Source organism: Apodemus sylvaticus, chromosome 8 (assembly GCF_947179515.1).
Source record: "Apodemus sylvaticus chromosome 8, mApoSyl1.1, whole genome shotgun sequence".
Taxonomy (NCBI): domain Eukaryota; kingdom Metazoa; phylum Chordata; class Mammalia; order Rodentia; family Muridae; genus Apodemus; species Apodemus sylvaticus.
In genome coordinates, this window is record NC_067479.1 from 63,935,296 (window position 1) to 63,958,466 (window position 23,171).

General features: G+C 45.5%; 1 protein-coding gene across 2 annotated transcripts in view; it reads left to right on the forward strand.

Moving 5' to 3' along the window:
- The first annotated feature begins 1,800 nt into the window (after positions 1 to 1,800).
- Blk (BLK proto-oncogene, Src family tyrosine kinase) overlaps positions 1,801 to 23,171 on the forward strand; it is a 44,648-nt gene continuing 23,277 nt past the window's right edge. Inside the window, exon 1 of one of the 2 annotated variants that reach the window (XM_052191220.1) lies at positions 1,801 to 2,287. The gene's annotated coding sequence lies outside the window, so the exon portion shown is untranslated. The remainder of the gene's footprint in view (positions 2,288 to 23,171) is intronic. The other variant, XM_052191221.1, reaches the window with a different exon arrangement.

Genomic DNA, 23,171 nt, shown 5'->3' on the forward strand with positions numbered 1-23,171 from the left:
TTTTAACTTGAGTGTTCTATTGCTTACATCTTTTGATTTCAATTATAGACAAGTTGTTATCAGGAGGTTGGTGTAGAGTCATGGAAAGAGAGCCCTGAGATTTGCATAAGTCACCTCAGATGCACAAAAATAAATGGGGAAAATGACTGAGGGAGGCAGTCAGGCTGAGCGCAGAACGCGGAGAGTCAGAGTGAAGGTCTGGTTTCAGTCCTGCCCGACAAGACCTGCTGAGGCTCCCTAACTTTATAAACTGACTGACAAAGGATACAGTCTAAGCTGATGTTCACCCCACACCGGCTCTCCCCTGGGTCTTCTCCCCAACAGCTTTCTCAGGGGCCCTGGGACTTTGTGAAGGTGAAAATAGCTGAAATTAGCTTTCACTTCTGCTCAGACATCTGAAGCCAACATCATTTTCCTGTTATTTTCTGAGTGGTTCCTGGAGTCCATCTGTGCGTTCGTGCGTGCGTGCGTGCGTGCGTGCATGTTTGCGCGCACGTGTGGTGTGGGTGTGTGTGTGTGTGCGCGCGCGCGCGCGCGCGCACGCATGCTTCCAACATCTGTGGTAAGCAGAAGGGTGAGTTTTTCTCAGACTATACCAAGGCCATAAGCAAATTGGAATCTTTCTACTCTCAGCAAACTCTCCCATCCCTCCCACTCTGCCTCTGGGCAGATGAACCAGAGTGGGAGGAAGCTGGTTCCATGACTCCCTTCCTGTTCTCCCAGCCTCAGTCAGGTTCAAGTCCAGACATTCTCTGTTCAAGATTTGGGAAGATGGTTCAATTGGCAAAGTGCTTTTATTGCAAGCAAAGGAGCCATATCTGGTCCTCAGAACTTGCTATAAAATAAAATAAAATAAAATAAAATAAAATAAAAGCTGGTATGCAATTATGATCCCAACCCCTAGAAAGCAGAGACAGGAGGATTCCTGGGACTGACTAGCCAGCCATCTTATCCTGCTTAGCAAGTTTAAAGCCAATGAGAAACCTTGCCCAAAACAAAACAAAACAAAACAAAAAAACCAACAATAGCAAAAAACCTGATACCTGAGGAATACTTTCTGAGATAGCCCTTTGTTTTCCACACATGTGTGCCTATTTGTTGCAGCTGAGCACTTCAGCTGTTTACTCTAACCTAAAAACTGTGATAGGAACTTTTATATATGTTCCTATCAAACCTTTGGGGACAAGCAACAGCCCATAGAACCAAGAGCTCCAAGCCCCACTGCAAAGAGCTTCTGATTGCTCTTTCCTACCAAGACGTGCAGTGAACACTCTTTTAGCCCTGAACTCCCAGAAATGATGCTCCCTTTGGGTTGTGGTGTAGAAACTGGCAGACTGATGATATAATCGATCAAGGCTCCTAGACATTAAAGAGAAAGGAGATCTGCCCACTGGCCCCCTGCGGTGTCTGGGTGAGCAAAGTGACCAGCTACGATGTTGTCTGGGACAGCAAGTCCTCTCAACAACCTTCCTGGCCCCATTTGCCCCTCCACTGATTTAGGAAAGGATACACCCAACCATGGTGCCACAGTCCTTCCCCGTCACTTCACTGTCTCGTCTCTGAGCTTTTACTGACAGGCAAAGTGATCAGTTAAAGAACCTCTGAGATCAGATTCACACGCTGGCCACACCACTGTCAAACATGGAGGGATTTGTATGTACTGAGCATTGATTCCGTACGCTCCGGTCATATCTGTTCTGTCACTGAATGCTCACACCATCCTGTGACCTCACTAATATTAGCATCATTTAAAAGCAAAGCAAAACCAACCAACGGACTGAGAGGACCCCGCCCTAGTTCCCACAGGTGGCCCAGACAGAACTGTCTGAAAAATACTTTTTGGAGATAGTGGGAGGTGTCTTGACCCTAACAAGCCAACTGAGGGAAAACACCAGCCACGTGGTGAACTAAAACCCATGAGAAAACTCTGGGGTGGCAGAGGAGCATCATGACCATGCCAATGGAACTTCCTCAGAAACACCTCTAGGGCTGAGGAACCAGACATCTCCAGAAGACGTAGCCGGAGGGCAAAGATCACATTGGGCTGCTTCTTGGGGCTGTTGATGGAGGTCTGATCACAACGAGGGCACACACACCTCTGCATGCTGTTAGCAGGAAGCCACAAGCCACCAAAGCTGACTAAGATGAGAAGGAAGAATCCATCTGGGGATGGAATTTGTTTTTCTTAACTGGGTCCAGAACTTCTGGTTGCCTCTAGGAGGTCCTTCAACCACATGCACCCTAGGATCTGAATAGCTATGTTGAGAAGCTACTGAAGACCTGCAAGGTAGGTCTGTCAGCGGGCTTCTGGGCAACTCATTTCTCTATACAGCGTGAACAATGCTCTGAGGCCCGTGGGATGGGTGACTGGGCAGGAAGATTGCTTTGGATGTTAGGGATAGAATTCTTGTGCTCCAGGAAGAAGGCACCCAACTGTTTGTTCCTGAGAGGTCTTTGGATTTATCAAAGCTTACCCATCCAAGGCAGATTGTGTGTCTACGGCTATAAGATGGTAAAGGCAGTGAAGGTCCCCCAGAGGACATGGGATGTGGGAGAAGATGCCTGGGGACATAAAGATCAGCTATAGGGCTAGAGGCAAGTTCCCCCAGCCTGCCGAAAAGAAAGGTAGCTGGAGCCACTGTGCAGAGCCCAGTGAGGTCGATGTTAACGTCTGTACTGTCTGGCTCAAGGTCCATGTGTCTGGTGGTTACTCTCTCTACTTTGTTTTTAAATGAAATTGTCTGGCTTTTCAGGTATTCAGGGGTAGGGTGATGGAACTAATTTCATAATACCTTTTTGGCCAAGATATATTTTGTTAGTAAAGTTAACTTGAGGAAAGAATAGTTGATAACACTTTTTGAAGGGATGTTTAAAAGTATCTCAGACTTGGGCTAGGGAAAGAACTCAGTCAGTGAAGTGCTTGGCTTGAAAGCATCAAGACCCAGGTCTGATCCTCTAGCACACAGGTGAAAAACCTCAGTCCTGGGGAGGTGGGGAAAAAGGACACCTGGGCTCACTGGGCAGCTAGTCGCACCTACTCCATGCTCTCTACCTCAGTGAGAGATCTAAAACAAACCAACAACTATCAATAACCCAAGGTGGATAGGCCCTGAGGAAAAACACCTATGCATATGCACACACAAACACACACAGGCGGTGCTTAAAGCATTGATTGACAGCTTCTCTTTTCACTTTGTAATTGGTCATTGATTTCATCCTCTGTGGCTCACACCAACAAAAACCCAGTGTTGCTAATGACCTGGAACTGTGGGGCATTCTCTTGCCATGTCTGCAGGAGGGAGGACTGGTTCTCCTGACCTGACAGGGACCTGAGCCTCCAGTATGAGAGGCAGAGACAGTAGCTATATAGGGGACAATAAGACAGATCCCAGGTTAGGCCAAGTTACCAAGATCAACTTTACCAGGGACAGGACATATTGCTGCTGTGAACTTCTGCCACCATGCACCTCATTCCTCAAACCCACAACACAGCCCAACCAGAGGGAAGACCATATAGGTCCAAACCGTAGGGCGTTCTACAAAGTATAAACCCTCAGGACTGCCAGGAACACAGAAAACAAACACAGGTGATAAAGATACAGTGTCCCTGGTGCCATAGTGCCAGGAATGTATATTAGTTCTGGTGACTGCCTTTTTCTACAATTCTAGAATTGCTTCAAAGTAAAAAGTTCAAAAAATTGTACTCATCTAGCCTCAGAGCAGGAGTGGTCACAGGATGAGGACTCCCAAAGAAACTCGTCTTTGGAACACAGGAGGCCTTTGCCTCCCTTTCTCTTTAGCCAGCTGTCTATTCTAGGATCATATCGTGTTTCCTGCTCCTTACTGTATTTTTCTTCTGTTGGATGTACATTTTTTGAGCCCTCCCTTGTGTCAGGGGCTGTGGGGCTAGGCCCAGCCTGAGCTGCTCTCTATTACTCATGGTTTAGTGTGGATTCAGCCTCAGAAAGGAAGTAGGAGACAGAAAGGGGCAATGGAGCACCTAGACCTACACACAGTGCCTCTCATCCAAATGGAGCCAGTCATCCTTTGAGGTCCACTATCCTTCAGGAATCCATGGCTAGCCTGACAGGGCAGATACACTTCCCTCAAGAGCGACGACTCTGCCAGAGGAAGGAAAAAGACTGATAGATTTGCAGAAAGATGACACATAGATTCGAATCACAGCACTGCAATGATTATCAGACAGAACAGCAAGGGATTACAACCTAGCCTGAGGATGCTTCCCACCAGCGTGGCCTATGTTGTGCTGTGTTAGGGACCTCTCCTACTTTCTCATGGAGAATCCCTTTCTCCAGATTCATAGAGCCATTGCTTACAATGCTCCAAGCCATTTTGTGTTCCTACAAACATCAGCATCTGCTGAGCTCTGCCTTGCCTCTACCAGCCTCTTTAGACCTAAGCTCCCTGGGACAGGGACAGCTTTGCCCATCCAGCTGGGTCCTAGTACCCAGCATGTTGCCACCTATGAGGTGCGATGTAAAACTACCTTTCCTTTTTTTCTATTTCTTTCCTTCCTTCCTCCTCTCTCCCCTCCATTCTCCTCCCTTCCCCCTTCCTCTCCTTTCCCTTCTCTTCCTTTTCCTTCCTCTTCCCTCCGCTCCCCTCCCCTTCCCTTCATCTCTACAGCTAGGAATTGGACCTAAGTTCTCATACTTGCTAGGAAAGTTTTGTGCACTGAGCTAACCCAGGCCCTTGGATTTCTTTTATTCTGAGATAGACTTTCACTGCGTGTTCAGGTTCTCCTTTACCTTGCTCTGTAGCCCAGACAGGAAAGAGACTTGTGGTCCTCCATCCTCAGCCACCTGATTGGCTGGAATCCCAGACCTTTGCCGCCAGGCTTGCAAACCATTCTTGCACAAAAGAAGCAAGAATGAAAAGCTGGGTGCAAGGGAAGGGTAGGGCATGAGGAGGACAGCTGCAGGGGGAGGGCTGAGCTCTAATCATCACTGCTAACCTTGGAGATCCCCATGCTGGTCTCCGCGGTCTGTGCTGTGGGCTCTGAAGCAGCACAGACAGGGGACACGGCATCACGCACTTCTGACATCCTACTTCCCTTGAGGTGGTGCGGTACAGAGGTCTAAACAGGCACATGGCTTGGAACCTGCCAGCTGCGAGAAACTGAGCCGGTGGCTTGGTCGCTTTCTTTCATGTCAAACAGTAGCCACAGCTCGCTCCAAGCAGAGATCTAGGTACCAAACAGAGCCACAAGATGGAGTAGAGGTTCTACTGAAAATCAGTCTCCCCCAAGGTGACAGAGTGGCCCCCAGCCCTCCCTCACCAAAAGGGCAATATTTCTACAACCCTCCAGCAAGAAGTTCTTAGGAGGCCTTGTCATCTCTACCTTGCTTGGCCTCTGTGCACCTGACACCTGGGATGCTGCCACGGACCAATCAGAAAAAATCATGACACACCTGGTCTCCACAATTAATGCAGGGAATGCATAAGTACACAACCTCACAGTGGTATCAACAAGGGCTTTAGATGTGCTGGGCTTCACGGATTAGATCATCTCTGATCTTTAAGACCAGGCCTCCTGTCGTATGTATTGGAGCTGTCAAGTGCTCTGAGCCTATAGTTTTGACTAAAGGCTGCTAATAGATGGTGAAGGAAAAGGTCTACAAAGAATGAGAAGAGAGGTCTCTAGGAGCTGGTGTCATCTATGGAACAGTGTGTGGCCTCTTGCATAAAGAGCCCTTGGGTTTGTAGAGGCGTCCCTTGGGCAGCAAGGTTTGGGCTTCTGACACGATCTGCAAATGGATGATTTCTGATTAATTCCTGTGGGTGGGGCACAGCCCTGCCTCTTGCTCCTGGGTCAGAGGAAAACTATCCCTATCTCTGTCCTGCACACTGTTGTGGAGAAGCACACTCTGCAGAGGCCTTTGTTTGCCATGCCAGCAGGAGGCAGGAGGCTGAGCAGGTATCTAGCATGGCATGGCTCTGTACTGTTAGAAGGGAGAAGAGTGTTGTTAACTTCTGGGATGGGCAGAGACACTTGCTCTCTGATGCCCAGGCCTGGCATTCCCTTTCATATGTGCAGGCTTGGAATGGGGACAGTGATGGGACAAAGGAGACAGGCAGACAGTGGAGAAGGGATGGCGGGGAAAGATGGTTGGTGCTGAAGGATGGATAGGAAAAAGTTTTAAAAGAAGAAAGCAGTGGGGCATAGGAGGGCACATGTTTAATCCCAGCGTTCAGGAGGGAGAGAAAGGTAGATCTCTGTGAGCTCAAGGTTAGGCTGGTCTAAATAGTGAATTAAAGCCCCAATATAGCAAGACTCTAACTCCAAAAAGTTGAGTTAGTTAGTTAGTTAGTTAGTTAGTTAGCTAGCTAGCTAGCTAGCTAGATAGGTAGGTAGATAGATAAGATAGACAGACAGACAGACAGACAGACAGGGGACAGAATGTCTGATGATTCTGCCTGGAGCCAGCTCTGCCCCTTGATCTGGGCTATCTAGCGGGGCCACTGTGAGGTGTGGGTGCTGGTGGAAGCTGTTGAGTGTAGGGCCTGTTACTGTCACTGAGAAGGGCAGATGTAGCACTCTGGCTTCAGATGAGGGCATGACCTCACTGCAAATGGGAATTTGAGGAAATCAGTGTTCTAAAGCAGGCCTGTTCAGCCTGTGGCTAGCTATGAGTGCAGCCCCAACACAAAGTCATAAATGTAATTAAAGCATTATGAGTTGAGGTTTACAATTTGTTTGTTTGCTTATTATTTATGTTTTTGCACTTCATTATAGTTCTAGAGCATGGCTCCACTGGAGTGCAAGGTTCAGGTTAGACACTACTGAGCATTTGAAGTTAAGCACTTTCTAGAAGCTGACCTGAAAGTAGAGGTAGTTTCTAAAGTCTGTGTTGATGTCTGTCTGTCTATCTATCTATCTATCTATCTATCTATCTATCTATCTATCTACCTATCTATCTATCTCAGAGCCATAGCCTAGGATTGGCCAGACATAGGGTGCTGCTGATACGGACAGGACAAGATGGTGACCTGGGTTAAGACCAGAGGAAGAGTCAGAAGCTAGGAGAGAGCTGGAGGTGGACTGGTTCATTAGTCTCTGAGACTTCACTGCTAGAATGGAGCTCTGGCCGGGGCCTTAGCTGGGCAACTTCCTCTTTCTGAGCTTGTTTCCAACAATGCTTTTTGGGGGAGGGGAGCTAAGCTACCTCTCAAACTACTTGTCAGACCTTAATGGCTCTGTGGGTATAGCATGCACTCAGGTGAAGGGTGGTGGATAGGCACCTGGATATATACCAGGATGCCCTGTGCATGGTGGTGGGAACCTACCCAGGGCTCCAGAGCTGGGAGGGATCAGTGCTGAGATGCACACTCAGGGTTGCATCCTTAGAATCCAGCATTAGCCTGCACCTTAGCACAGCAGCGAGGTAAGGAGGTAGGGCAGGGCGGGGCCAGTCGGTAATGGGAGTTGGGGGGTAGGTGTGGGTCATTTTAGAGGTGAGGGCTGAGACAGGCTGCTCCATGGTCTATACACAGAGACTGTGATGTTAGGAGCTAGGATATGATGAGCTCCGAGCTCTGCTCATGTAAGACCTTGAGCTGTGACCTATGACCTCTGGCTGAGGGCGTTTTTACCCCCAGGAGACTCTGGCGCCAGCTGGCCTGAGGACATGATCCTGCTGAGACTGCTACTATGCCCTGTGGGCTATTTGCGTGGTAACCTTCTCTTGTTCCTCTAGGCTGCTTAGTAGCTTGGATCTTTCCTGTTTTAGTTTCTTCGAATCTACATCCTGCCTCCTTTGGGGTTAAGTTTTCCCCCAGATTCCTCAGCCCCTTTAGCTCTCTTGTCAGAGAGCAGGGCACTATGCTGGGCCCAAGAAGCACAGAATTGAGAGTGGTTATGAAGTCAGTCTTGCATGCCAATCATTCATTCCTACAGGAGTCCAAACGATGGGACCTGGGACCGTGGCACTGTCCCTGAGGTCCTTCAGAGTACTTTAGGACAGCAGAGAAGGAAGCAGGTTGCCTGTGAGTTCAGAGGCAAATGAGCAGTGGGGTTAGAGAGCAGGAGGGGCCCCTAGGTTCTTGCCCACTTCCCCTAGAGGCAGGAAGGGCTGGCCATGCGAGAAAAGCTCTTGGGAGCCCAACTAGAGGAGGTCAGCAGGGCTCTGAGGGCGGACTTGTGGCAGCACTCGAAGCCTCTGTATGTTGGAGCCGTCTCCTTCCCTCAGATTCTGCTGTAGGAAGCTATCCAGCCCTCTGTCAGTAGCTTGAGCGGGCTTAGCTGATTCCATGCTCTCATGGAGATACCATGAGGACCACAGATGCCAGGCGGAGGCTGAGCCAGGCCAGGGTCTGGCAGCCAAGGGGCTGTAATGTTTCTCAGCACTAATCAGTCACCGCAGACAAGCCATTTACATCTGACTCCAAATGTCAGTCTGTTTTCGAGCCATGTGATATGGACATCAGAGTCTTCTGATGGCATGAGAAAACAAGAGAACATGTCTAGTCCACAAAACCCATGAATTTAAAAATGGAACCCCACCCCCACCTCGTTTATAGGAACCAATCTCTTCTGAAGATATAAACTAGGAGGGATCTGAGGGGAGCCAGGATGAACTCTGGAAGTGCTGATGATGCCTCCTTTGCTCTTTCTAATGCTAGGCTTGGGGTTTGTGGCCTGAGTCTGGGGGGCTGGGGGCGTGTTCTGCTAGCTCAGCCCTGGTGCTACTAACCCCCAAAGCCCAGTCACAAGGGAAGCCACAGGAGGAGCAGGCTGCTGAGACCAGGGAGGCAGAGCCACTGGGAGGGCAGGCTAATTTAACACAGATGTATCATTTGTCTCCTGACTTCAAATCTGTAAAAATTATGTAACCCCAAAGGTAATGCTGAAAGCAGACATGACCTCTGACTCAGCTGGCTTTGCTTATGTTGGTCCTAAAATCTGCTCTCATTGGTTTGCCCTGGACATAGTTTATCACTGATGCACAAGAGACATTTCTGTGATTCTGTTCCCCCCCACCACCTTCTCTTTCTATCATAACGTAAGCATCTTCCCATGACTCTATGGCACAGTGGTCATTTTCAAGGCTGCATAAATACTGGACCTCTAATTTGCTTTGATTTTTTTTTCTAAACCATTACATAGAGAGCTGTGGTTCAAAAATGAAAGAGCACACGGGCAAAGTTAATCTGAGCTGCATCATGCAGCCGAAGGCTGGCCTTCTCTAATCCCTCCAAGGAGTGACAATTAATTGAAACTCAAAATGCTTATTTGGAGACAGAACGGGTTGGCACAGCGCTGCATTGTAAGCGGTGACGATGGTGGCGGGGAGTTTCATCCTCTGTCATCTGGCTCCCTGACAACCATGTTTGCTGCCCAGCGCTGTGATGTGGTCTTTGGCCGGAGAACAGACTTTCCTGCCTGGGAAATGGAGTGACTCATAAGGAAACAACCCCCAGAGCTTTGGGCTAGTTTGGTCTTAATCAGAAGTCTCTGAATCGTTGGAGGCTTTGCCAGGAAAAGGGTCCTTGAAGGTGGGTGCCGAATTTAGCATAGAAATTCCAGTTAAAAAAAAATATCTCTTTCTTTCTTTCTGTGTCTGTCTCTGTCAGTCTCTGTCTCTCTCTGTTTCTCTCTCTGTCTCTCTTCTCTCTGTCTCTCTCTGTCTCTATCTCTGTCTCTCTCACACACACATCTCTGTGTTGTGATTAGGGTAAGGACAAATGCTGTGTGTGTGCCCTTGGAGGCCAGAAGAGGGCATCAGACTCCCTGGAGTTACAGAAAGTTGTATTGATGCAGGGAACAGGACTCTCAAGTTCTCAGTAAGAGCAGCAAGTATGCTTAACCACTGAGCCATCTTTCCAGTCCATAAATTTCTATTAAAGAAAAGGTTTTTAATATGCTAATTTCAATAGTAACAAAAGCAAGCTCTTACTATACTTCAAAGATAAAAATCAGTCACTTTTTTAGAACTGGCATGTAAGTGTATTTTTCTGGAGACATCATTTTCAATTTCATCACAGTTATAAGGAGGCTGAAATATTTTTTGGAAACAGAGTCTTAAGTAGCTCAGACTGGCCTCAAACTCGCTATGAGGATAAAGATGACCTTGAACTCCTCCTGGTCATCCCGTCTCTACCTCCAGAGTGCTGAGATTACAGGTGTGTGCCAGCATATCCAATTTTTGAAATGCTGAGGTTGGAACCCTGGGCTTTGTGCACGCTACATAAGCATTGCGCCAACAGAACTGCATCCGCAGTCTCATATGCACACAGCCCTGTACATACGGTCTTTGTTAAAGAGAACATGGTGGCAGTTTTTAGACTAAATGGATTCCACCAGCTTCATGTCTCCTTCCTGAGAGAAGAACTCGCCAGTGCTTATGGTTGCTAATAGCTCTTCCCGCTGAACAAATTGTGCGTCCACCTGAAATGTTATCAGCTAAGGCAGAAGGGGCAAAGATAAATCTTTTGAAATGCAGGAGAGCCACCCCATGGAATGTGTTAGTCTATTGGCTTCTTCGAGCCCATGGTACGATTGCTCTTTCCTTTTCAGATTGCTGCTTTTGTTAACAACAGACTCTCCTCCCACCCTTGGTAGCTGAGTGATTTCTTAAATGTATCTGATCTCCCCCCTTGGTAATCTTGTCTTGGATCTCCTTAACGTGTGTGACGGAGGCTCCAAGCATGGACTCATCAGTTTCCCATCTCCCCAGAAATCTTTGCTATGTTCCCCAGTAGCTACTACTGAAGATGGGTTCATTGAAGGAGAAAGGCTTCTTAAGAGGTATGGCAAGCAGTGATGACGTCAAAGTGAAATACACTTACATGCCAGTTCTGGTTATGCTTGCATCTTGGCTGTCTGTGATGTACTGTAGTGGTGTACAGCACTACGGAATATTGGGTCAGTGTGTTAGCCCCATGTAATGGCTAACGGCTCCAGCCAGTGTACAGATGCTGGCTGGAGATAAATGATATCTTTGTAAGTTAAAGTGTACATTCTGTGTAGCAGTAGTGTGTTAGGGAGGTGAAGAAGTGGCCATTTTTTATGCATGGGTTTTTTGGCATTGACCAGTCATTGACTGGTTCACTCATCCATTCAAAAAGGAATTCGGGGGTGCCTGGCCTCAACCAGACTTGGGGTGACTGCAATGGCAAAAGCTTGCCTCACTGCTCTGCCTTTAGTGAGAAAAATATTGAGGATTTTTCTGAGTCACAGTGAGTTTAACATCATGTTACAGTGAACAAGTAGAAGGTTCTGGTAAGAGTCACACTTTCTTTCTGGTACAAAGACCACTTCACTTCAGCATCTTGGCAACAGCGTAAGGAACAACTCTGCTTATAAATGAATGGGATCTGGGAAAGTTCTTGGGTTCTTTGTCCCTGGTCACAATTGTGCGCCATGCATGGCTGAGTCAAGAGGTCATTCTAGCTCATTGAAACACACAAGCCAAGTCAGAGCCAGAACCTGTCCTTGAAATAAATGTGAGGATCCTAATTGTCAATCCATGAAAGGCATACTCATGCCTCTCTATAACTGTACAATCGCAACTGAAGAATGCTGAACATAGAGTATGGAGGCCTGAGGTCCTGGAGGTCACCTTGGATGGTGGGCTGTGTTAATCCCCTCCCACTTCCCATCTACCTGAAGGACCTCGGGCACACTTGGCTGATCTGTCCAGTCTGTTTTCTTGGTTATAAAATGAGGCAGTTGGGGATAGAGCCTGCCTTAGGGCAGAGAGAAATCTGGGTATAGTGGGGACTTAGTGTCATAGGTGGATAACTTGGGAAGGGCTGGATGAGGGACATCAGGAGGAGCAGAGAGACCTGAGGGGACCTTGCAGATGTCTCAGTAAGATAAAGTAGCTCAGATAAAGTAAAATATCAGGGATGGAGGTCACGAGACTGGTCCAATTATGCCACCATGTTGAGGATTGCACAATAGAAATTAGTTGTACATGGATGTAGGAGGAAGACAGAGTGACTAAGACGGCATAGCTTTGGGAAAGGTCTGGGCCCAACAGGATGGGGAGTGGGTCAAAGGCTTAGTTCTGGCCATTTTCGTTCTGAACCATCTTTTAGAAGTCTTAGAGATGAGTTAAGGAGATGGTTCCAGTCCGTAATGTGCTTGCTGAACAAGCGTGAGGACCTGAGTTGGATCCCTAGAACCCATGTTTTAAAATCCAAGCATGATGCTACATGCTTGTCATGGGAGTATCAGGGGGACAGAGACAGACAAATCCCCATGGCTTACCAGCTGCCAAGCCGGATCAGTGAGCCTCAGGCCGGTGAAAGATCCTATCTCACAAAACAAAGTGACCATTCCTGAGGACTGACACTCCAGATAGACCTCTGACCTCCACAAACATGCACGCATGTGCACCCACATGCACATGAATAAACACACACACACACACACACACACACACACACAGTCCCAGCATCAGTCATCTGGATGACACTGTCACCTGCTCTCTGAGTTCTATGGCCCTTTCTCCAGTCCTTTCCCGGCATGAGTATTATGGCCTTATGGTCTCTTCACATATCCTGATAGTTCAGATCCTATGGAATATTTCAAGGATGATTTTCTGTTCTCACACATAGCCGTGAGCAGCCTCCAGGATGTCAGGGAAGAGATAACCTCCTGCCTGCACCATAACAAACAGGGACCACACTTCTGAAGACTGCATACCCTTCCTAGCCAAACTCGGGTCTTCAGGACACAGCAGTCTGAGAGACCCTGCCAGCCTTAGTCCTGCAATAAGGGCTTTTGGCCCTATTGCATAGAGATGGCCCTATTATTAAAACCCCAACCAGTTGGACTTGGGTCAAGGGTCCCCTGTCAGAGAAGGGAGGAACATGTGCTCTCTGAAGCAGGTCTGGGCTTCAGGAGTCATCAGAGGATGATTTCTGGGCTGGTTCCACGGCCTTGCCACTGCACGGAGGAGCGAAGCACCCTAAGGTTCCCTCAGCAGATGCAGAAACTGGAGCTGGGTGAAGGGGGCACTTAGATAGCAATCTTAATGAATCAGGCATAGAATGCACTCCTACCTACCCCAGGTCCTATATGATCTGGCGACATCATCACCCAGCCTTCAGTCTCACACGGGCACTAGCTGCCTTCATCCACAAGGCACAGACTCTGTTTGTTTGTTTGTTTTGAGACAGGGTTTCTCTGTGTAGCCCTGGCTGTCCTGGAACTCACTCTGTAGACCAGGCTGGCCTTGAACTCATAAATCTGCCTGCCCCTGCCTCCCAAGTGCTGGGATTAAAGGTGTGTGCCACCACTGCCCAGCTAAGGCACAGACTCTTAAGCTCAGGCTCCTGAGGGGACCAGGAGTTGGCTCACTGGCACATCAGACATGGCTTGTATAAATCTCATGCTGCCTAGATGGACACTGGCTTTCATGAGTTTATTCAATGCAGCTGGGGTTTCAGGTGCCTGCCAGAGATGGGACTCTTCACTCTGAACATAGATTCTAATCTTCTTCAGAAGGGTGAGGTGGCCCTTCCCACTGCAGAGAGTCTGCTCCTCCCTCAAAGGTCATCACACGGGTGGATGTTGGTAGCATCACACTGTTTCCATTCATGCCCCCATATCTGCTGACAACACCTGTGTCCCAGCCACAGCCTCTCGCCTCTCCTCCTGCCAAGGACCTTCAGCTCTTATTCCCAATCTCTACTCCACGCAGCAGCTACAGTGATCTTTGTAAAAGGTACGTTGGCTCTTCAGAGTATGTGGTGGGCCTTGCTGGGATCGTTGATAAACCCCCGCCTCTCCTGGGCTTGTGGCCTGTTTCCTCTGCTGCCCAAGCCTCACTCACTGCGCTCCAGTGTGTTACCTTTGCTTTCGGATGAGCCCACACTAGGGCTTTGCCTCTTCTCTCCCACTCCCTGCCCGGCAATGCCTCCTTGTCATTCAGACCCAGTATGATGGCTTCTCACCTCACTCCTTACCATGGAGTGAGTGTGCCCATAACACTCACCTCTGCTGGGAATTCCTGCTCAGCGACTGGCTTGTTTGCTAATGTCTTCTTTTGGCTGTCATCCCCTGGCATTCTGAACACTAGCTCTCTGTAGCCCTGGTACTCACCCACATCCTGGCTCTGGAAAGCATTTGTTTAGAGATGATGGGATATTCAGGGAGAAGAATCAAGCCACCTCTGGGTGCCTTGGGTGGTAGAGGCCATGCTGCCACCACAGGAAGCAGCTGATATATCACAGTCTTTTGGGCAAGCAACTTGGTGGCTTGGGTCAGGGATCCTGAATCAGTTTCCAGAGATTAGTCCAAACTGATTTTCCTTCCAAGAACCTACAAAGTGCAGGGAGATCCAGTAACCAACTCACATGCACGTGTCAGATGAAAGTGAGTGCGTGCACACAAATGCTTCTACATGTATACACATGCATAGGAAGAGTTGTAAAAGTGTGTTCAAGTATGCATGATAAGAAAAAAGCTGACAGCCAGGCGGTGGTGGCACATGCCTGTAATCCCAGCACTCTGGGAGGCAGAGGCAGGCAGATTTCTGAGTTCGAGGTCAACCTGGTCTACAGAGTGAGTTCCAGGACAGCCAGGGCTATACAGAGAAACCCTGTTTTGAAAGAACCAAATCCCCCGCCCCCAAAAAACAAACAAACAAACAAACCCAAAAAAGAAAGAAAGAAGCTGACAATAAAATTTTGAGTGATAAAAGACAAAACAAAGTCTAACAAGCTAAGCGCCAGTCAGTGCTCCCACAGATACTGTGTCAGACTCAGCTTCTAGCTCGTTTTCTGTGAGACGCATCCTCTCCTCGACTTTACCTGGCAGGGAAGGAGACTCAAGAGACAAGGACACTGGCAAATGAGCTGTACTTTGCAAACCAATGTCAGGACACAGGCCAGTACCTCTCCTTCCACCAACTCCATTTAATCTGTATTCCATTAAAAAAAAAAAAAAGGCACATTTCCCCAAAGAAGATTAAGTCAAACTCAAATAATCAAGATATTCAAATCATGGAGATACTTTCCTGTAATTTCCTGTGTTATTATTCACCTTTGTAATAAGTGCATATTATTTTATATGAAATTTTGAGTTGTACAAGAAATGAACTATCAAGTTAGGTGTAGGGAGGTCATGTCTGTAATTCCAGCACTCAGAAAGCTGAGGCAGGAGGATCATGAGTTTGAGAATAATATGTTCTACATGGTAAGGGCCTGCCTCAAAATGAGAGATGTATGTAAGTTCACCTTATTGATTTAGAAAGAAATGTTTCATTTTATTTATTACTAGTGTCTATGTGCATACACACACACACACACACACACACACACTCCACAATGAAAAGAGAAGCTCACTAATGTATGCTGTCAACAAGTAAAAATGGAATTTCCTGAGGACTGCCCCGAGGGAGCCTATGGAAGACGTAAGACAGGATCTGGAAGTATCCTGCACATCGTTCTAGTGACTCAGAGAAGGGTTGGGCCTAAGGGACGGGCAAGTAAAGACGCTTGCCCTCAAGCCTGGTTACCAGAATTTAATCCATGGTGGAAAGAAAGAATGGATATCCACAGATTGTCCTTTGGCCTCCACACATGTTCTGTGATTTGTGTGTGCATGCACACAACACACACACACACACACACACACACACACAAATGAATATAATTTAAAATTTGCCACTTCTTCAAAAATAATATATGATCATAAATACAATGCTAACAAAATTAATACAACATTTTTTCAAATTATTCTTAAATTATTTTTGCAAAATAAATTAGAAATAGTAAGGAATAAAGTCCTGGCAATGAGGAGTTGCATGGTCTCTGTGCAGTGAGGAGCTACATGGTCTCTGTGCAGGGATAGAGTCTACGTGGGGGTCTGTGCAAAGAACAGCCATGAGGTATCCAGGAATGGACCTGAGAACATGTGATAAGATTTTGTTAGGAGAAAGATGGAACATTTAAAACTTTTATTACATGATATTTGACTTTCCAATTCAACCATCACCTTTATTTAGTTTCTCTAATTTTTTAAAGCCTTTGATGGTTAAATCTTTCATCTATGTAGATTTGATATTAGGGCACAGTTGTGAGGAGAGGGAACAGCTTCATGCCTCAACAGAAACATCTAGTGTTACAGCACTGTTCAATTGAGTGTCTTTCTGGTGATCCCCAGGGTTTGTCTGATGTCTAGCATGCTTCTGTATGTGTGCTGTGTGGTGTTTGTGATGTGATGTATGTGTGTGTGTGTCTGTGTGTAATGTGTGTGTATGTGATAGGTGTGTGTCTGTATGTGTGCTGTGTGGTGTTTGTGGTGTGATGGATGTGTGTGTCTGTGTGTAATGTGTGTGTATGTGATGTGTGTGTGTCTGTGTGTGTGATGTGTCTGTGTGTGTATGTGATGTGTGTGTGTCTGTGTGTGTGATGTGTCTGTGTGTGTGACGTGTGTGTCTGTGTCTGTGTGTGATGTGTGTGTATGTGATGTATGTGTGTGCATCTCTCTGTGTGTGATGTGTGTGTCTGTAAGTGTGACTGTGTGTGTGTCTGTAAGTATGACTGTATATGTGTCTGTGTATGTGATGTGTGTATACAATCTCTGTGTGTGATGTGTGTGTATGTGATGTATGTGTGCATCTCTGTGTGTGATGTGTGTGTCTGTGTGACTGTGTGTGTGTCTGTGTGACTGTATGTGGGTCTGTGTTTGTGTCTCCCTATGTGTCCATGTGCATCCCTTTGCTATCTCACAGTCATTGCAACTTTTACTGGGGCCTCTTTGACATCTGATTCTTTTTCTTTCATTGTTTTTTTTCTATTCTTGAGCATTTTTATCACCCACCAAGCTTTAGAACCATCTTGTACAGTTTCTGCTGGAATATTGATAGAAAACTCATTTAACTTTTGGAGGCTATGGAAGGAAGGTTCACCTCTGAACTCTAGTCTTCTTAATTAGCGACCAATGACTCAGTCTCCTCCCTTAAAAACACCTTTAAAGTAATTTCAACAAATTCATATCTCTATACAGGTCTGCATAGCCTTTGTTTGGTACATTTCTAGGTAAAGTATTGCTTGGGTTAGTGTTGGAGATAGGAAGATGTTTCTAAATGGCCAGCCAACATGAGTAGGCCGACATGGTGGGAAAGGTCAATGTGATTCCTGGCATGCTAAAAGACACCAGGCAAAAGCAAATTAAAGCAAAAAGTCTTCACTTGCCACCCTTCTATGAGTAAAATAAACATCCACAGATACCTCCTGGTGAGAAGGCACCTCTCAGGGTCTGCTGGTGGCTCACTCAGGGATCATGGCGGGATCCATGGTACCACTGCTCTGCCCTGTATATCCACAAAGGCAATTCAACACACAGATTCTCCTTGTTTTTGGAGAAACTGCTGACTATGCCCTGTAGGTGCTGTTCATTTTCAAGATCAAGAAGCAGAGACCCTTAGAAGAAGGTGAAAAAATAAAACAAGTCACTTAACTGAATAGGGTTTTTTGGTTTGGGTTTTGTTTTTTTTTAAAGATTTATTTATTTTATTTGTATGAGTACACTTTTTCTTTTTAAAGCTTTATTATTTATTTATTCATTTTATTTATACGAGTACACTGTCTCTCTTCAGACAACTATGTAATTGTGCATCTGACCCCGCCAGATGGTTGTAAGCCACCATGTGACTGCTGGGACTTGAACTCAGGACCTCTGGAAGAGCAGGCAGTGCTCTTAACCGCTGAGCCATTTCTCCAGCTCCTGAATAGGTTTTTTTTTTGTTTGTTTGGTTTTGTTGTTGTTGTTGTTTTAGAACCAGGGACCTCTACCTTACAACAAACAAACCTCCTAATTATATGATTTAAAAAACAAAAGCAAATCACAAAATGTTTGCATAGGTTATAGAGTCGTTTTTGTAACAATCTCAAACAAAACAAAAGATTAACATTGCTGTGACAACAGGTCCATGCCAATGATGTAGGAGAGTGTGCAGGACAGAACATGCACCAGCCTCAGGATAGCGATCACTCTGTGGGGAAGCAGAGGACGAGGTAATGATCAAGCTAGGTCGTGTCCTTCCTATGAATAAAACACAGGACGAAGACGGGTCAGGGAAGAAAACCGAGCAAAATGAAGTATTAATGTCCATTATACTCGCGCAGCTGCATTGTTGCTGAGATTTTTTTTTAACATATTTACATTTTCTGTGGCCCATGAGATGGCCCAGCAGGTAAAGGTGCTCACAATACAAACCCGGCAGTCTGAATTCAGGACCCACAGGAGGAAGGACAGAATCAACTCCACAAAGTCGTCCTCAGATCTCCATATGCCTACTTCTACACACACGGTGCTCCCATGTGATAATGGCAAATACAATGAAAAAAATTCTTAAACTTACCATTGATAGTGAGCAAGTTTCAACAGTTACACATTTCTGTATAGAGGACTGATATGAAAGACCAGTAAACTGAGTAGATAGATCACGACCCTCTGTGCGCAGCGCACCACAAAGGAAAGGTGCAGACAGAGCTAAACTGAGGAAATGTCTCCACCATATGACAGAATGATGCGTGTATTAAACATATGTGTCTCATATAAAAATCTCTGGTATTTTACAAGGAAACCAAATCACAGCATTAGAAACCGTGGTTAACAAATATGACACATTTTTATAAAAATAAGTTAAAACTGTCCTATTTATCACTTTCTATTTAACGGGTAGGCAAGGGTAGCTTTTGTTTTTTCTTTTTCCATTGGCAAGAAAATGAAAAATAGCTTTTTCTTCAGTTCTGAGAGCATAAATCAATCTTACTATCACAGACCAGAAGTCTAAGAAACCATGTGCCTATATTTGATACTGAATCCTACATACAGATTCATAACTTTAAAAATATCATTCAAGGGCAAGCGAGATGACAAATGGGTGAAGGGGGCTTGCTGCCAAGCGTGATGGTCTGAGTTCGATTCCCAGGACCCACATGGTAAAAGGAGAGAACCAACTCCTATAAGCTGTCCTCTGCCCTACACACACACACACACACACACACACACACACCAACCATCCATCCATCCATCCATCCATCCATAAGTGTAATTGCAATTCTTTTAAATGCACAAACCACTTAATATTTTACAAGTTTGTTCATAATAAATTTATTTATAATCACCCAAAATTGAAAGTAGCTTATTTGACCAATAGTGGTTCCATAAATTAATGGTAAATATACAGAGTAGCAGTTAGGAAACTTCCATCAAAATTATACTTACTTATAAATTAAATTTTATTTTACTTTTTAATTATTTAATAAATACAAATAAATCATATTTGCTTATAAATGTAGTTCACAGTGTAGTGTTCATGGAAATAATCAAGTTATTAAACAAGATAAACAGTCTGGATGTTTTATGTTTGTGTGTCTATGTAACAGCCCTGGTTATATTGGTGGTAACTATTTATAATAATTTTCTGTTGGTGTAGCTATTTTTATTTAGTGTGATCTCAGTTTTAGTTTTTGGTTTTGGGGTTGAGACAAGGTCTCATGTATCTCAGGTTGGACCTTAAGGGGGGGAGGTGGGAAGGGTGAAATAGAAAGGTAATAAATAGAAAGGTTTAATAAACGAACATAGAAAGGGATAGAAGCTTTTACGCTGCTGTGAGGGGCCACCTGACCTGGTGACTTATTAGAGGACACTCGATGCTTATGGTAATTCCACCGGCAGGAATTTAACCCTGACAAATTAGTGGAGGGGTTTATGCAGAATTAAGACCTTGATCCTGGACATTTACACACACATCTAGGGTAGAAAACGTGTTAGAAGTAAAGCTAGTGTGTAATAAAAGGGACAGACAATACTAAGCTCTAATAATAAGACGCCTGATAGACCGATAGGCAATAAAGACAAAGCAGATACCAGCAGGAAAAGACAACCGTGATGTGTTCTTTCAAAAGCAGGTCGGAAACAGGATGTAGACAATGATCCTTTTTTTTTTTTTTTTTTTTTTTGGCTTTTTTAAAACTAAAACAGTCTTGGAAAATTACATACCAGTGTTAACAATGGCTGTCTCTGAATGATGGTGTTGGGGATAATTTTTATCTCCCATGTTATTTTCTGAGTTTCCTGTGGTAAAAACAAATCACTGTGTAAGAGAGAAAGGACATTGATTTGATTCATAATAGGTTTCGAGTGGATGGAGCTGGCTGGGGGTGGGGTGTCACCTTCCTCCTGTCCCTCTGCCCTTCTCAGTTGGGTTCAGGACACACACTCTGCTTTAGAATTTTGAGTGATTGCCTGGTTTTCTTTGTTTTGCTTCTCTCTGCAGAAGGTATTTAGGAAGGAAGGAAGGCCTTACAGAGGCATGACCTCTGCTAATGTTAGCAGCTTGATTTGATCCGTAGATTTCCACAGATTTTCTTTATGTCTTCAGCTATGTACTGACGCCCCTCTTATTTCTCTTTATGTATCTTGATTGTGTAAATGAAACCACCCAGGAATTTCCTCTGCTTTACCGTGATGTATTCTGGACGCTCTGCCTTCCTGGGTCCCCTCTCTCTTACTACACAGCTGATTTTCATCCATGCGTTTGTCGTTTAGCTACAGGTTTCAATTGTATAGGCTATTCATGAATGTTTTGTTTTCAAGAGCCCCAAAGGATGTTAGCTGAAAACTGAAAGTTTGCCTCCCAGCCATTCCTTAGGGCCCCCCAGAAGCAAACAGTGGGTCCATGTTTTTTCTTTTGTTTGTCTGTTTGTTTTGATTTTTTGAGGGTTTTTCTGGGTAGCTCCAGCTATCCTGGAGCTTACCAGGCTAGCTTTGAAATCAGAGATCCTCCTGGTTTAAAATCAGCCTCCTGAGTGCTGCTGGGATTAAAGGCAAACAAAGCTCCCCTGTACCCCGCCCCAAAGCCACCAAGCTGTGCACCTGCTTTTGCTGCAATTAGAACTTCAGTGAGTCTGGGGGACTGGGGAGAGCACTTAGTCACTAAAGGGCTTGTTATACAAGCGTGAGAACTTGAGTTCGAGCCCCACAATGCCCAGCCATGTAACACAGCAAGGTTTGGTGGCAAGTGCTCCTAATCATAGCACTGGGAAGACAGAGAGGTGCCTGGGCCTTGCTGGCCCCAGCCTGGCCTAATTGGTGAGGAGTGTTCCCAGGATACCCAAGTGGATAGCTCCTGAGGAATGGCAGCTAAGGTGACCCTCTGACCTCTATATTCACACACGTGAACACAGAGAATAAGCAAATCATCGTGGATTCCAACACCTTACTAATCATAAAGGCATGGGAGGCCTGAGCCCTGCTGCCTCTTTCCTCGCCCGCCATCACCCAAGACCCCTCTCTCCTCCCCTTCCCTCCCCAGCTCTTCCGTTTTTCATCAGTTTTCTCTTGTACTAAGCGACTGATTTTATGGTTTAAAGTAACACATTTAAACGCTGACGCTTTCATCTATCTGCTTCCAACCATGTCTATTCACATGGTCTCCGCTTTGAGCTGCCCCGTTTTGCTGCTATTATGTTTATTATGATATTTATATTATAACTTATCACATTATTACATGTAATATATGTAAAACACTAAGCCGTGACACTCATATTCTGTTCTGTGCTCTTCTTAGCTTTACTGTGCCTCATCTGTGAAGTTACTACTAAAATAAATTAACTAGAAAGCAACCATTACAATAATATAATTAGGTAATGTTTTTATCCTATCAAGTAGAATAATTAGATGCACACAAAGGCTTTATGGTTCTGTGTGAGTGACACTGCCATCAGAGGGAAAATTGCCTGGGTGCAGAGCTCTAGTGAGGCATCCTTTGCTTTCCTCCCCGGGGTTCACTTCACAGCCAGTGTCTCTCTCACACTGTCCTGGTCCTAAGCACTGCATTTCCGGTCTTTTTTGCTATGTCCTTTGCGGCTTTCTTCCCCTTGTGAACACACGTGTCCAAGAAGAGCTTCCCCTGGCTTTTTGGTATGATTTGGAATGTCTCCATGGATATAAATGAGCACGCTTAAGTGTACAGTTATGACTTACTGAAAAATAAATTCACTTGGTCAAGCACGAGAGCTTGCAAGTGTAATCCCAGGATTTAAAAGGCAGAGGCAGAAGGATTGACATCTAGGCTGGTCTGCAATACTGAGTGAGACTTTGTCTCAACAAACAAACAAATGAACAAATGAACAAACAAACCAAGACTGTGAAGATGAGCACCCTGTGCAGTCTCCCCACATAAACACTTCCATCGCCCCTAAAGTTCTCCTTAGCTCTGTCCCATTCGGTCCCCCTCACCATCCCTCCGTGCCGATCACCGACCTCTCCCATGCAGCACGTGTGTCACACAGGGGTAGGATGTGGCGTGGTGTGTATTCAGCCTCTGTCTCACAGCACGTCCAATTGTTGTTTTATCTGTTTACAGTTAATGGGCATTTTGTTCTGTTTTGTTTTTGTTGAAAGCTGGCTTGTAACACTGCTGTGATGGTGCATGGGCAAGGGCCTCTGCATTCCTTGTCTTTCACGTCTCTTTGGTAACTGGAAGTCCAACGCCAAACTTCATCCCTCATGGATGGTACTGTCAGGGCTCTGTCTAAAAAGGCATAGCAAGTCAGACATGGTAGTGCATGCCTGTGATCCCAGCACTCGGGAGGTGGAGGCAAGACCGTCGGGAGTTCTAGTCCTGATTTAGTCTCATGAGACAATGTCTCATGAATAAGATAAACAAATAAATAGGTACTTTATTACCAGTGAGACATGTATTCCTAAAGATGTCATAAGGAAACTTGCTATTTTATACAGTAAAATTTTTAATAAAAAAAAAAAAACTTGCTTTTAAAAAAGACATTACCAAGCCTGAAAAGATGGCCCAGTGGGTAAAGTTGCTCACTGATGATCTGAGTTCTATCTCTGGGACCTACATTATAGAAAGAGAGCATTGGCTCCAGGGTTGTCCTCTGACCTTCACACAGATGCCATGTATGTACAAATCTGTGTGCGTTCAGATACACACATATACACTGAGAGATACATGCATGCAAATTTTATACATATGCACACTTATATACACACATATGTACATGTGTATACATGCACATAGGTATATCCACACATACATAGGTATATACACACACATATACATATACACACATAGGTACATACATACATAGGTACATACACACATACATAGGTACATACACACATGCACATGTACACATACAGACAACATACATGATAGATG